Here is a 13,966-nt window from a genome sequence, read left to right as displayed (position 1 = left end):
TTTAGAAGTTCAAAACACAAGTACGTTGGTCATAAAAATACAATATAAGATAAATAATTGATAATGACAAATACAATTAATACACTATTAATTATTATAATATCAACACTTACTAGTTTAAACATTATATGCTTTAGACACACTGGGTTTTTGACTGGTTATTGTTCAATATTCATGTTAAAATAGCAGTTATAGGAAATTTTCCTGGCTTTCCGAACATATTAGTTTCATTCGGCGCCACCTTCCGGAACATGTTCAGAAAAATTAAAAACCGCGCACGGGTACTCGCATCGTGGCCGTACGAATAACAGTCCCCTGAGACGGTCGGCTGCGATTTGCTATATGACCGAAAGTTTTGTACACTCCAAAATTAATATATGTTATAAGAATTTTTCTGGCTTTCCGAACATATTAGTTTCATTCGGCGCCACCTTCTGGAACATGGTCGGAAAAATTAAAAACCGCTCACCGGTCGACGTACCGCGGACTTATAAAAATACATATTAGATTTACTATAATTTACATAATGGGATTGCATGGCGCCATCTCTGGGCTAATGGTATGTTATATTGCGGGCGCCTTGAATATAATAAAACGCAACCGTGTATACAATGATTTTTATCACTAGTCGTCCGAGAATATTAGTCCCTTGGCTTTGTTACCCTAGTTTAAAATATAGGTGCACATATCATATATTACTTATAAGTGTGTATTTGTTGTATACTAAATTTAATTTTTCTCCTGTCCAATGTTAAATGAATACATAAAATTCGTTATAGATAGATATATTTTAATATCTAATAGCAGCAAGTCTTATTGAACACTTATTAGGATTAGAATATTAAACCAAATATTTAAATTATAAAAACTTAACTTAAATGGAAAATATTTTTATGTAAATATTTGAATATTATACTATGATAATACAACATTTTTTATATTATTAAGAGGCCGTCATAGTAGGAAAAAATCGACCGTAAAAACATACTTTTTTATTTCCAATAATACTCAGGCCTCATTGATCTTAGAAACATGATTTTAGTATCAAAATAATCACGAGAAGTTGTACTTAAAAATCTTGGAACAGATTTTTGATTTATGTTTTCTAACCAATTTTATTTGCATTTGAAGTTTGTAACAAATTTTAATTTTTTTTAAAAATTATATAAAATCAGCAAATTGAGGTATCGAAAATCTGTTCCAAGATTTTTAAGTACAACTTCTCGTGATTATTTTGATACTAAAATCATGTTTCTACGATCAACGAGGACTGACTATTGGAAATAAAAAAGTATGTTTTTGGCAAAAAAATCATGAATTCGCCGTCGTCATGTGCTGCTCTAGTGACTACAGTGGCAGCATTTTGAACAGTACTTCTGCCACCACCCCGCGTTCATAAGCAGCAGTACCGCTCCATAGGTCAAAACTGGTTATCTATCTCAGCCGCGCGCTAGTTATAAATAGCCAAATTGTCAATATGAAAATAATAATTTTGTCATTGAATAATATTATTTTACATTTCCAATATTTTCGTATTCCTATTACTATCGTATTTTACGCAAAATGGAACCAAATCTTAAAACTGTAACTAATCAGCAAGAAAACGTCCGATTCAAACAATTTTTTTTTTCAAACTGTAGTAAACTATTCGATAAAATTGGAAATTTTTATTTCAGATGAATTTTTTTACATTTAAATCAGTATAACTGTATATTATGTAATCATACGCTGTGAAAAAAATTATCAACGATGGATAAATAAATATGTAATATTTCATAATACTAAGTACACAAATTATTGTTTTTGTATATTAATTAACACTTAATCAGCATAATATATGCCAATTTTATATTATTGTCTGTCAAACAAAATTTGCTGAAACATTAAACGATTTATATAATATTACTAATTTACGAATATATTTTTCAAGATTACGTATTACATTGTTTATTAATTTATATTGTATTTGTAAGGTGCAAGTACTGTAGTAATTATATTCTAACAATTATTTAACTATTTAATTATTAATGATAAAACATTAAATATTGAAATAAATTGATTCAAATATTGACATCCTGCATGTCTAACTGTTCACGCCAGTAATTATTGGTAGTAGTAAACTAGTAACTAATACATTTTCGCTAGATTTTTATTACGGTTTATATATTTTTTAATTATTTATTCACGTGAAAATGGATCAACTCAACAAAAAAACTCGTCGCTGTGCATCAAAAAAATTATCAGTTAAAAAATCGCTGAGTTCTCGAGTGAAGAATATTCTAGGAATTCGTGATAAGACTAAGAGGTAGGTACCTATATATTATTATTATTAATTTAATACAATTCACTAAAATTATGTTAACAAAGTCAAAATCCAGAAATCGCAAAACCTATTGTAGAATCATGTTACTTAGGTGCTGACAATCAACCACCATGTTCATCAAAGGAAATAATTAGGTAAAGTTTTAGGTGTAATAATTTTTAGGTTGTTATTCAAATGTATAATACCATAACTATAATATTAATTAAAAATAAATTATAATTAAACTTAATCTATGTACTAGTATGATTTTTAATTATATAATACAATTTTATTGTAATTATTTTTAAGTCACAATCCAGAGGCCATAGAATCTGTTATGGCACCTTTTTTCTTGGGAGCTGTTAATCAAACACCATGCTCATCGAGGGAAACAATTAGGTAAAGTTTAATAATTTATAGCCATTTTATTGTATGAAATCTACTATAAATTTTTATTTTTATATATAAAACATACATCATATACATTTTTTTAGATTCTGAACGAAGTGATGAATGTATTGATTTTACAATGATGTGTGTTTTTTTTTGTGTGTGTGTACAGCATATTTAGTCGAAATAATGCTTCGATTTCAAACTTTGGGGGTGGTTTCCGATGTAAAATTGAAGATCCTTGGTGCATTATACAGGTCAAAAGTAAACATTTTCCAACAGTATTCAAAAAAATCGAGAAAAACAAAAAAAAAATGACAGAAAAACGGGAATTTTTACGCAACACCCGTTTTCGAGCAAATCGATTTTTTTATATGGTTGTTATTCAAAAACTAATCACTGTAAATACTTGAAATTTTCACCAAATGTTAATGTTAGTGATATCTATATAAAGTTTAATTTTCAAAAATTTTCGACTTTTTTTGAGTTATTTATAGACCACTGAAATTTTCGATTTTTTTGAGAATTTTTTTTGAAGTGTCAGTAAAAAAATATTGGACGACCAAAAAAACTTGAAAATTTAATACACGGTTCCTTATGAGTTGTTCTTATTGTAGCACAATTTTTTTAATAAGCGTTTACAATTCAAAATTTTACGAAATCTGTCGAAAACGCGAAAATTTGCAAGTAATTTTGAAGTTGAAAAATCATAAAATTTTTTGCGTTTACAACTAAAGATTTAAAATACAACACTAAGTTTTCTATAAGTTTTACTTCAAGTAGCTATAGAGAAAACTCGAAGCATCATTATAGGAAAAATTTTAAGTGCGTTTGAATTTTAAATTTTTACGAAATAGCGTAACGATAACGATTTATCCTCAAACGATTTTAAATATTTGTAATTATTCAAAAAGTATAAGTCGTAGATACTTGAAAATTTTATCGGTTATTTAGATTGGCGTTTTCTTTACATGATTTAAATATTTTGACTTTTTTTGAGATATTTATAGATGACTGAAATTTTCAATTTGTCTGAACATTTTTTTTTTGAAGTGTCGATATGAATTTTCAAGTATCTACGACTTATAATTTTTGAAATATGACAAATAATATTTAAATTCGTTTGACTCGTTTGAGGATAAATCGTTATCATTACGCGATTTCATAAAAATTTAAAACTCAAACGCTCAAAACATTTTTCCTATAATGACGCTTCAAATTTTCTCTATAGCTATTTGAAGCAAAACTTATGGAAAACTTGGTGTTAAATTTTATAACCTTAGATATAAATACAAACAATATTATGAATTTTGAACTACAAAATAATTTGCAAATATTCATGGTTTTGACGAATTTCTGTCAATATTTGAAATTCAAATGCTAATAAAAATTTAATTTGAATTTCCGGTTGACATTTTTTTTGAGATAAAGATTGACAAATTTGTAAGGAATCTTGTATTAAATTTTCAAATCTTAGATTTAAAAGGAAATTTTTTATGAATTTCTAGGATAAAACAATTTACGAATTTTCGTGATTTTTATGTATTTAGTCAAAATTTGAACTGTAAATGCTTATTAAAAAAATGTGTGACTATATTATATTTCTTTTATTTTTCAAATAATATTGTATAAATATATTAGGAGCCTTGTATAAAATTTTCAAATCTTAGGTATAAAAAGAAAAACTTTTATGAATTTCGATCTAAGATAATTTGAACATTGCCGTAATTTTTATGTATTTAGTCAAAATTTGAACTTCGAATGCTAATAAAAAAAACCATGCCCATGTATTTTTGTAATTTTTTAATCACTGTATCAATAACTTATGAGGAACTTTGTATTAAATTTCCAAGTATTTTGATAGGGCCAAAAAAATTTTATCAACACTTCAAAAAAATTTTTTCAGAAAAATTGAAAATTTCAGTTGTCTATAAATACCTAAAAAAAGTCAAAATATTTTGAAAATTAAATCATGTAAAGAAAATGCTAATCTAAATAACTGGTAAAATGTTCATGTATCTACGACTTATACTTTTTGAATAATAACAAATGTTTAAAATCGTTTGAGGATATATTGTTATCGTTACACTATTTCGAAAACATTTAAAATTCAACGCACTTAAAATTTTTCCTATAACGACGCTTCGAGTTTTCTCTATAGCTATTTGAAGGAAAACTTATGGAAAACTTAGTGTTATATTTTTAATCCTTACTTATAAACAAAACCTTTTATGATTTTTCAACTTCAAAATTACTTGCAAATTTTCGCGTTTTCGACATATTTCGTAAAAATTTGAACTATAAACGCTTATTAAAAAAAATTGTTACTAACGATTTTTAATTTTTTTTTAGCTACAATAAGAAAAACTTATAAGGAACCTTGTATTAAATTTTCAAGTTCTTTTGGTCGTCCAACATTTTAAATAAAAATTCTCAAAATAATCGAAAATTTCAGAGGTCTATAAATAACTCAAAAAAAAAAGAAAATTTTTGAAAATTAAACTGTATATAGATAACACTAACATAAACATTTGGTGAAAATTTCATGTATTTACAGTGATTAGTTTTTGAATGACAATCATATAAAAAAATCGATTTGCTCGAAAACGGGTTTTGCGTAAAAATTCCCGTTTTTCTGTCATTTTTTTTTTGTTTTTCTCGATTTTTTTGAAAACTGTTGGAAAATGTTCACTTTTGACCACTATAATGCACCAAGGATCTTCAATTTTACATCGGAAACCACCCCTAAAGTTTGAAATCGATGCATTATTTCGACTAGTTATGCTGTACACACACACAAAAAAAAAAAACACACATCATTGTAAAATCAATACATTCATCACTTCGTTCAGAATCTAAAAATTAAAAATATTTTTTATGTTATTTTTTTTCTGTACATATTATTATAATATTTTGTATGTAAAAAGGGCATAATTACCTACGTGCATAACAATAAAATATAACTTTTTGTAAATATATTTTACATGTTTATTTGCCGCGCTAATTAAAAATCATCTGTAACGATTTATGGTCACAAATAAAATTAATTAGTCACCGATGTTTTTTTATTATTGCGGAAAATATATGCGTAAAATATTTAAGTACATTATGTTATATTATATATATTATTTTATTATTATGTACGTTTAGGTAATTATGCACTTTGTGTATAGATAATATGTACATTGTACAATATGTACAATATGTACATATCACATATTTATAAGCTTATTTTTACGTTAGTTATCCATTGTATATGAATCTAAATTCTCAATAGTAAAAATTTGTCTCTAATCCAAATTTGTATATGTATCTCTATTGTATCTTTTAATTTATACATTAATAATTTAATCACTTAAATAATATTGAACACCTCTCACCACAGCTATTGAGCTATATTATATACTGTATATCGTTATTTTATGTTTTCATATTATAATTATTGTAATTGGGTTCGTCCGTTTAATAAATTATTAAATATATATTAATGTTATGTTTCAATTAATTATTATACATAAATTAAATGTGTTCTTTACATTTGTAAGTACCTACATTATTTATATTTATATAGATCATATGAACATGATAAGTTTGTAATGTTTGTATACAGATTGTTTTTTTACTGCAAATTGCTATTGTATTAAATAATATAAAAAATTAAAGTATTATTCTATTTATTTCATATAATATGTTATGTATAACACTCAACTTCCTATATTAAGTTTAAAAATAAAATAAGTAAACAGGTATGTATTTTATACTAACAAAAATATTTAAAACGTTATACTAATTGGAGATGAAAATATCGTACGATAAGTACTTCATGTCACTAACAAGTAATATCGTAAAAAACGTGACACAGTTACTAAAAAAACCTATTTAATCGTAATGAAATTATTGTTACTATATAATGTTATTACATGTATTTTAAAAAGTAATTGGGTTAGAAATACAAATCAAGTTTTGGAGTATTATTATTTGTATGCTTTATTTATTGATTAATATTCTTAAGTAAGCAGGGGCTTTAATTAATAAATAGGTCGCGTCTCGTGACTCGTGAACTAGGAGCCACGTACCGTGCGCTAGTACATAGTAAGAAATACTTGGATGACAATTTACGCAACGGTCAACTACATTGACGCGAAACGTCTATAACGACAGTCCGGTCCGTCTCGTCAACGTGTCGCACTCCGTGTGCCGACCACACCACACACACACACATTTTGTTGTTGTTGAACCGCGGTCGGTCGCGCGGCCGTGACCCACAGCGGTCCCGGCCACGCGATCGCCCTAGGCGTCGGCTCGCCGCCCCCTTCCGCGGGGCGACGGACCGGCGCTCGGACGCACGCGTCCCAGGCCGCCACGCGCGTTGCGGTCGCGGGGCGCGGTAGCAGTAAACCCGAGATCCCAGGTTGATCCTGCCAGTAGTCATATGCTTGTCTCAAAGATTAAGCCATGCATGTCTCAGTGCAAGCCGCATTAAGGTGAAACCGCGAAAGGCTCATTAAATCAGTTGTGGTTCCTTAGATCGTACCCAAGTTACTTGGATAACTGTGGTAATTCTAGAGCTAATACATGCCGACAGAGTTCCGACCGTCGCGGCGCTCTCGGGCGTCGCGCGCGGGAGGAACGCTTTTATTAGATCAAAACTGGCCCGACGCGGCGCGCTTCGTGCGCGTCCCGATCGCGGCCCGCGCAAAGACCTGGTGACTCTGAATAACTTCGAGCTGATCGCACGGTCTCCGTACCGGCGACGCATCTTTCAAATGTCTGCCTTATCAACTGTCGAGGGTAAGTTCCATGCCTACCGTGGTGGTAACGGGTAACGGGGAATCAGGGTTCGATTCCGGAGAGGGAGCCTGAGAAACGGCTACCACATCCAAGGAAGGCAGCAGGCGCGCAAATTACCCACTCCCGGAACGGGGAGGTAGTGACGAAAAATAACGATACGGGACTCATCCGAGGCCCCGTAATCGGAATGAGAACACTTTAAAACCTTTAAACGAGGATCAATTGGAGGGCAAGTCTGGTGCCAGCAGCCGCGGTAATTCCAGCTCCAATAGCGTATATTAAAGTTGTTGCGGTTAAAAAGCTCGTAGTCGGATCTGTGTCTGGGCGGTGCTCGTCAGCCGTCTCGGGGTGTTAGTTACCGGCACGTCGGCCGGACGTATTGTCGGCAGGCGGACACGTGTCTCGTGCTCCCGGCGCGCCGCGCGGCCACGCGTCGCGCGGCCGTCGGGGTTCGACGACGGCGGCCGCCTACTCCAATCTTGCTGCGTGGTGCTTTTCACCGAGTGCCGTCGGCGGGCCGACACGTTTACTTTGAACAAATTAGAGTGCTCAAAGCAGGCTCAAATCTGGCGGGGCGGCTTCACGGCCGTCTCGTCAAAAGGCCCTGAATACTGGTCGCATGGAATAATGGAACAAGACCTCGGTCCCGCGCATCTCCACCCTTCGCGGGCGCGCGAAACCGCCCTCCGGGGCGTTTCCGTGCGCGGGCCGCCGGGCCGCGGGCGCCAGTCACCCGTGCGTCCCGCCGGGCCGGTTTTCGGGACCGGAGGTAATGATCAACAGAGACGGGCGGGGGCATTCGTACCGAGACGTTAGAGGTGAAATTCTTGGATTGTCTAGAGACGAACTGACGCGAAAGCATTTGCCAAGTGCGTTCTCGTATGATCAAGAACGAAAGTTAGAGGTTCGAAGGCGATCAGATACCGCCCTAGTTCTAACTGTAAACGATGCCAGCTAGCGATCCGCCGGCGTTTCATTAACGACCCGGCGCGCAGCTTCCGGGAAACCGAAGCTTTTCGGTTCCGGGGGAAGTATGATTGCAAAGTTGAAACTTAAAGGAATTGACGGAAGGGCACCACCAGGAGTGGAGCCTGCGGCTTAATTTGACTCAACACGGGAAACCTCACCAGGCCCGGACACCGGAAAGATTGACAGATTGAGAGCTCTTTCTTGATTCGGTGGGTGGTGGTGCATGGCCGTTCTTAGTTGGTGGAGCGATCTGTCTGGTTAATTCCGATAACGAACGAGACTCTGTCCTGCTAACTAGGCGGGTAATCCCGGGTCGGCGTGGGCGCGGCGCCGGCGGTTTCGGCCGTCTGCGTTCGCGTTCCCGTCGGCTCGGCCCGGTATCCCCGAACGCGTTCGCCCGTCGTCCACGGCGGTCGTCTGGCGCGGCCGCGCCATCCGCGTCCCGGCGTGCGGCGGGCGTGCGGGGGTCGGTGGTCGGGGGGCAACCTCCGGTCGCCGTGCGTCAGTCGTGCGCTGGGCTCCGCGGTGAAGCGCGCCGCGTTCGCGGCCGTCGCCGGCGGATCACGATACGTTACTAGGGCTACCGCCGGCTCCCAGGAGCTTAAACTCTTCTTAGAGGGACAGGCGGCGGACGAAAATAGCCGCACGAGACTGAGCGATAACAGGTCTGTGATGCCCTTAGATGTTCTGGGCCGCACGCGCGCTACACTGAAGGAATCAGCGTGTGTTAACATTCCTGGGCCGACAGGCTTCCGGGTAACCCGCTGAACCTCCTTCGTGCTTAGGGATCGTGGCTTGCAATTTTTCCACGTGAACGAGGAATTCCCAGTTAGCGCGAGTCATCAGCTCGCGTTGATTACGTCCCTGCCCTTTGTACACACCGCCCGTCGCTACTACCGATTGAACGACCGCAGTGAGGTCTTCGGACTGGACGCGCGTTATTCGGCCCCCTCGGGGGCTGGGTCGTCGCGCGACCGGGAAGATGACCGAACTCGGCCGTTTAGAGGAAGTAAAAGTCGTAACAAGGTTTCCGTAGGTGAACCTGCGGAAGGATCATTAGAGACGGGCCCGCGGCGCCGGCGACTCGCTTGCCGGTCTCGCGCGCGCCTAATCCGACCCCGTGGCCGCGTGCGCTCGCGCGCGACAACCGCGCACGGTTGTCGTCCGCCGACCGCCCGCGCGCCGCGACCCCCGACCGAGAGTCGACCGAAAGATGGTTACCGTCGTCGGAAGACGATTGTGTAAACGAAAAAAAAAAAAAAAACAAACACCCGACCCCGAACGGCGGATCACTTGGCTCGTGGATCGATGAAGACCGCAGCTATCTGCGCGTCGTCGTGTAATCCGCAGGTTATACGAACATCGACCAGTCGAACGCACATTGCGGCCTCGGTGACCCGCGGGTCCCGGGCCACGCCTGTCTGAGGGTCGTATACCGGATACTCGGCCAGACCGATGCGCCGGCACGACAGGCGTCCGGCGGAGCGCGCGCGCCGCGTCCGGTCCTCACGGGGACCAGCGCCCGCGCGCCCGTCGGCCGCACGCCGCGCCTGCGCGAGTTTGGCGGCTCGACCGGGGAAAACGCGGGCTACCACTCGCGGCTGCCCCCGGTCGTCCGCCCAAGTTGTGACGGCAAACAGTCACGGGTTCTCGCGCCGTCGAACGGCACGTCCCCGTCCGCCCGCCGCGTGAGAGCGCGGCCGGGTCGGCTGAGAGTCGTCCTCGAGACGCCACCTCTCCGGCAACCGAGAAGCGGACGCGGACCGTCGCCGCGCGGACGGAGCGCGGACCCGCGCACCAGTTACCACCACCACACGTACCACACACTTGTTCCGACCTCAGATCAGGCGGGACTACCCGCCGGATTTAAGCATATTAATAAGCGGAGGAAAAGAAAACAACCGTGATTCCCCCAGTAGCGGCAAGCGAACAGGGAAAAGCCCATCGCCGAATCCCGCCGCGCACTTTTGTGTCGCGGCACGTATGGGAGTTGTGGCGTACGGGCCGGCCTCGTTGCCGGGGCGCACGTGACGGTCCAAGTCTCCCTTGAACGGGGCCATGGCCCGCAGATGGTGCCAGGCCAGTAGAGGCCGTCACAGCGTTCCGGGATCGGACCGCGCCTTCGAGTCGGGTTGCTTGATAGTGCAGCCCGAAGCGGGTGGTAAACTCCATCTAAGGCTAAATACGGCCACGAGACCGATAGTGGACAAGTACCGTGAGGGAAAGTTGAAAAGAACTTTGAAGAGAGAGTTCATAAGAACGTGAAACCGTTCGGGTGTAAACGGACAGAGCCCGCGAGTCCCCGCCGGGCGAATTCACGGTCGGTGGTCTCACCGCCGGCCGGATCTTTCGCTCGATCAGCGGACGTCGCGACTCGTTGGGCGCCGGCCGAAGGGCCCGGGTGGCGGTTCGTCGCGGCGGTCGCGCCTCGGCGTGACCGTTCGCGCCGAACCCCGGTGCTCCTGGTCGGCTCGCCCGATGGCATGAACCGTCGACGCGGCCCCGTCGCAGGCGGGGTCCCGTCGGTCGGCGACGAGTTTCGGGCTACTTTCCGACCCGTCTTGAAACACGGACCAAGGAGTCTAACGTGTGCGCGAGTCAACGGTGATCTCACGAAAAACCACGTTTGGCGCAATGAAAGTGAACCGTTTACGGTGCGGACGATGGCCTAGCGACCGAACCCACCGGCGTTCAAAGTCGCGCTGGTCCGCAGTCCGGGGGCGTCTCCGCCAGGTCGGCTCCGGCCGTCCGGGGGCGCACCCTTAGCGCACACGTTGGTACCCGAAAGATGGTGAACTATGCCTGGCCAGGATGAAGTCAGGGGAAACCCTGATGGAGGTCCGCAGCGATTCTGACGTGCAAATCGATCGTCTGAGCTGGGTATAGGGGCGAAAGACTAATCGAACCATCTAGTAGCTGGTTCCATCCGAAGTTTCCCTCAGGATAGCTGGCGCCGATGTGTCCCGCCCGTTCGCGGGCGTACGGACGCCGGTGGGACTCCGCGCTGTACGGCGCGGTAACAACCCGCTCGTAACACGGAGGATGTCTCGTACGGTAAAGCGAATGATTAGAGGACATTGGGGCCGAAACGACCTCAACCTATTCTCAAACTATAAATGGGTGAGATCGCCGGCTTTACCTGGTACACCGCGTGAACCGCGTGCGAAGCCGGCGACGGAACCCTAGGCGCTTAGTGGGCCATTTTTGGTAAGCAGAACTGGCGCTGAGGGATGAACCGAACGCCGAGTTAAGGCGCCGAAATCGACGCGTATTCAGAGACCATGAAAGGCGTTGGTTGCTGATGACAGCAGGACGGTGGCCATGGAAGTCGGAATCCGCTAAGGAGTGTGTAACAACTCACCTGCCGAAGCAACTAGCTCTGAAAATGGATGGCGCTGGAGCGTCGTGCCTATACTCGGCCGTCGGCGGCACAGTGGGGCCGGTCGTCGCTCGCGGCGGCCGGTCCCGGCAAGCCCCGACGAGTAGGATGGCGCGGCGGTGTGCGTCGAAGGGCAGGTCGCGAGACCGCCTGGAGCCGCCGTCGGTGCAGATCTTGGTGGTAGTAGCAAATACTCGAGAGGGGCCCTCGGGGGCTGCCGTGGAGAAGGGTTTCTTGTGAACAGCCGTTGTCCAAGAGTCAGTCGATCCTAAGCCCGGGGAGAGATCCTCGTACCACGGGCGAAGGCGTTTTCGAATCGCCCATGGGGCGAGAGGGAATCCGGTCCGTATTCCGGAACCCGACGCGGAACCGCTCCCTAGTGTTCGGGGCTCTTTTGTCTCGTCCGGGCGACCGGAATGAACTCGAAGAAGCCGCCGGGTGTCCGGGAAGAGTTCTCTTTTCTCTGTGAGCGTTGTACGTCCCTGGAATCCTCTAGCCGGGCGATAGGGACGCGAGCGCGAAGAGCACCGCTCGTTGCGGCGGTGTCCGTGACCCCCACGCGGACCTTGAAAATTCGAGAGAGGGCCACGCGGAGTCTTCGCGTCGGTTCGTACCGATATCCGCAGCAGGTCTCCGAGGTGAGCAGCCTCTAGCCGCATAGAATAATGTAGGTAAGGGAAGTCGGCAAAACCGATCCGTAACTTCGGGATAAGGATTGGCTCTGAGGAGCGTGGCGTATCGGGTTCGGGTCGTCGTAGAAGCGTAGGCGGTGCTGGCGACACCCCGGCCGTCGCCCGAGCGCCCGGTCTCCGGACCGGGAGCCTCGAGGTGGTCGCGGGCTCGTCGCCGTCCGCCGACCGTGGAACCACCGAGCTTCGGTCGCTGGCCGCGTCGCGGCCGGCCGTCCGCCGACCGTGGAACCACCGAGCTTCGGTCGCTGGCCGCGTCGCGGCCGGCCGTCCGCCCCGGTGTCGGTCCGCCGTCACCGGGCGGTACAGCCGCCGCGCCGTCGGCCGCGTAGCCGGATCGACCGCCATGTAACGGTCAACTCAGAACTGGCACGGACCAGGGGAATCCGACTGTCTAATTAAAACAAAGCATCGTGATGGCCCGGGACGGGTGTTGACGCGATGTGATTTCTGCCCAGTGCTCTGAATGTCAACGTGAAGAAATTCAAGGAAGTGCGGGTAAACGGCAGGAGTAACTATGACTCTTTTAAGGAGGCCTCTGTCAGCGGTGCCGCAGGGAACGTGCTAATACCGTCTGCGGTCCCCTCGGGGGCAGGGCTTATTTCGCCCAATATCGCTACAGAGCCTCGTTGGTTGCTTCGGTGCTCGTAAGCGTGGGCGCAGGTGCGGTCCCTCTCTCGGTGCCCGTGGTAACGGGTCGTGCGTCTCGGCGTGCGGCCACGTGCTGCGGGTTCCCGGGGTCGGGCCGTGCTCAGTGCCTCTATGACCACGGTCATTGGGTCTGCCGTCGGAGGCAGACATTATTTATATTTATATAGATCATATGAACATGATAAGTTTGTAATGTTTGTATACAGATTGTTTTTTTACTGCAAATTGCTATTGTATTAAATAATATAAAAAATTAAAGTATTATTCTATTTATTTCATATAATATGTTATGTATAACACTCAACTTCCTATATTAAGTTAGCGCAGCTTTTGCGATGTAAGCGGGCGGTGGTTAACATATAGCCCGGTTCTCGGGTGTTAGCCGCCGTCAGCCCAAACCGATTGGTCAGCGAATGTTGAAGCGTAATAGTTGTGCTGCGCGTCCTTGTGAGCTGGTATCCGGGTGGCCTTCATTTTGGTTATAAGTGCTCCACGCTGCGGTTCTCAGTGGGGAACCGTAGTGATGGCAAAATCGATCACCTCTTCCGAGCAATAAGACGCGGCATAGATCTGCTCAAGTGCCGGTCGGATACTGACTGCTTCGGCAGTTTGCTAACGGTGCAATCGTCGGCTTCGCGGCGAGCTCGGTGCAGTTGGCATGGTGTCGGGGTCGCCGTAGGCCGTGGCTGGGTGTCCACCAGTCTATTCCGGGGCGTACGTCGGCCGCACGATGGTTGCCTCTCGGGATGGAGCGTTTCGCGCGCTGTCCGCGCCCTGCGGTTCCTTGGTAGCCCT

At 43.7% G+C, this 13,966-nt stretch overlaps 2 non-coding genes and 1 pseudogene across 2 annotated transcripts; all 3 read left to right on the top strand.

Moving 5' to 3' along the window:
• Positions 1 to 7,097: 7,097 nt before the first annotated feature.
• Positions 7,098 to 9,511, top strand: LOC149063097 (small subunit ribosomal RNA). Its single transcript, XR_016190004.1, has one exon. It is a non-coding gene; the product is annotated as a small subunit ribosomal RNA (ribosomal RNA).
• Positions 9,512 to 9,725: 214 nt separating this feature from the next.
• LOC149063096 (5.8S ribosomal RNA) lies at positions 9,726 to 9,883 on the top strand. The gene has a single exon (XR_016189985.1). It is a non-coding gene; the product is annotated as a 5.8S ribosomal RNA (ribosomal RNA).
• Positions 9,884 to 10,308: 425 nt separating this feature from the next.
• On the top strand, positions 10,309 to 12,486 carry LOC149063095 (large subunit ribosomal RNA; annotated as a pseudogene).
• The last annotated feature ends 1,480 nt before the right edge of the window (positions 12,487 to 13,966 follow it).

Source organism: Diuraphis noxia, unplaced genomic scaffold (assembly GCF_037042655.1).
Source record: "Diuraphis noxia isolate RWA-SAM2 unplaced genomic scaffold, SU_Dnox_SAM2 contig0001, whole genome shotgun sequence".
Lineage (NCBI taxonomy): Eukaryota > Metazoa > Arthropoda > Insecta > Hemiptera > Aphididae > Diuraphis > Diuraphis noxia.
The sequence above is the reverse complement of the archived record's forward strand: the minus strand, read 5'-3'. Positions and strand labels throughout refer to the sequence as shown.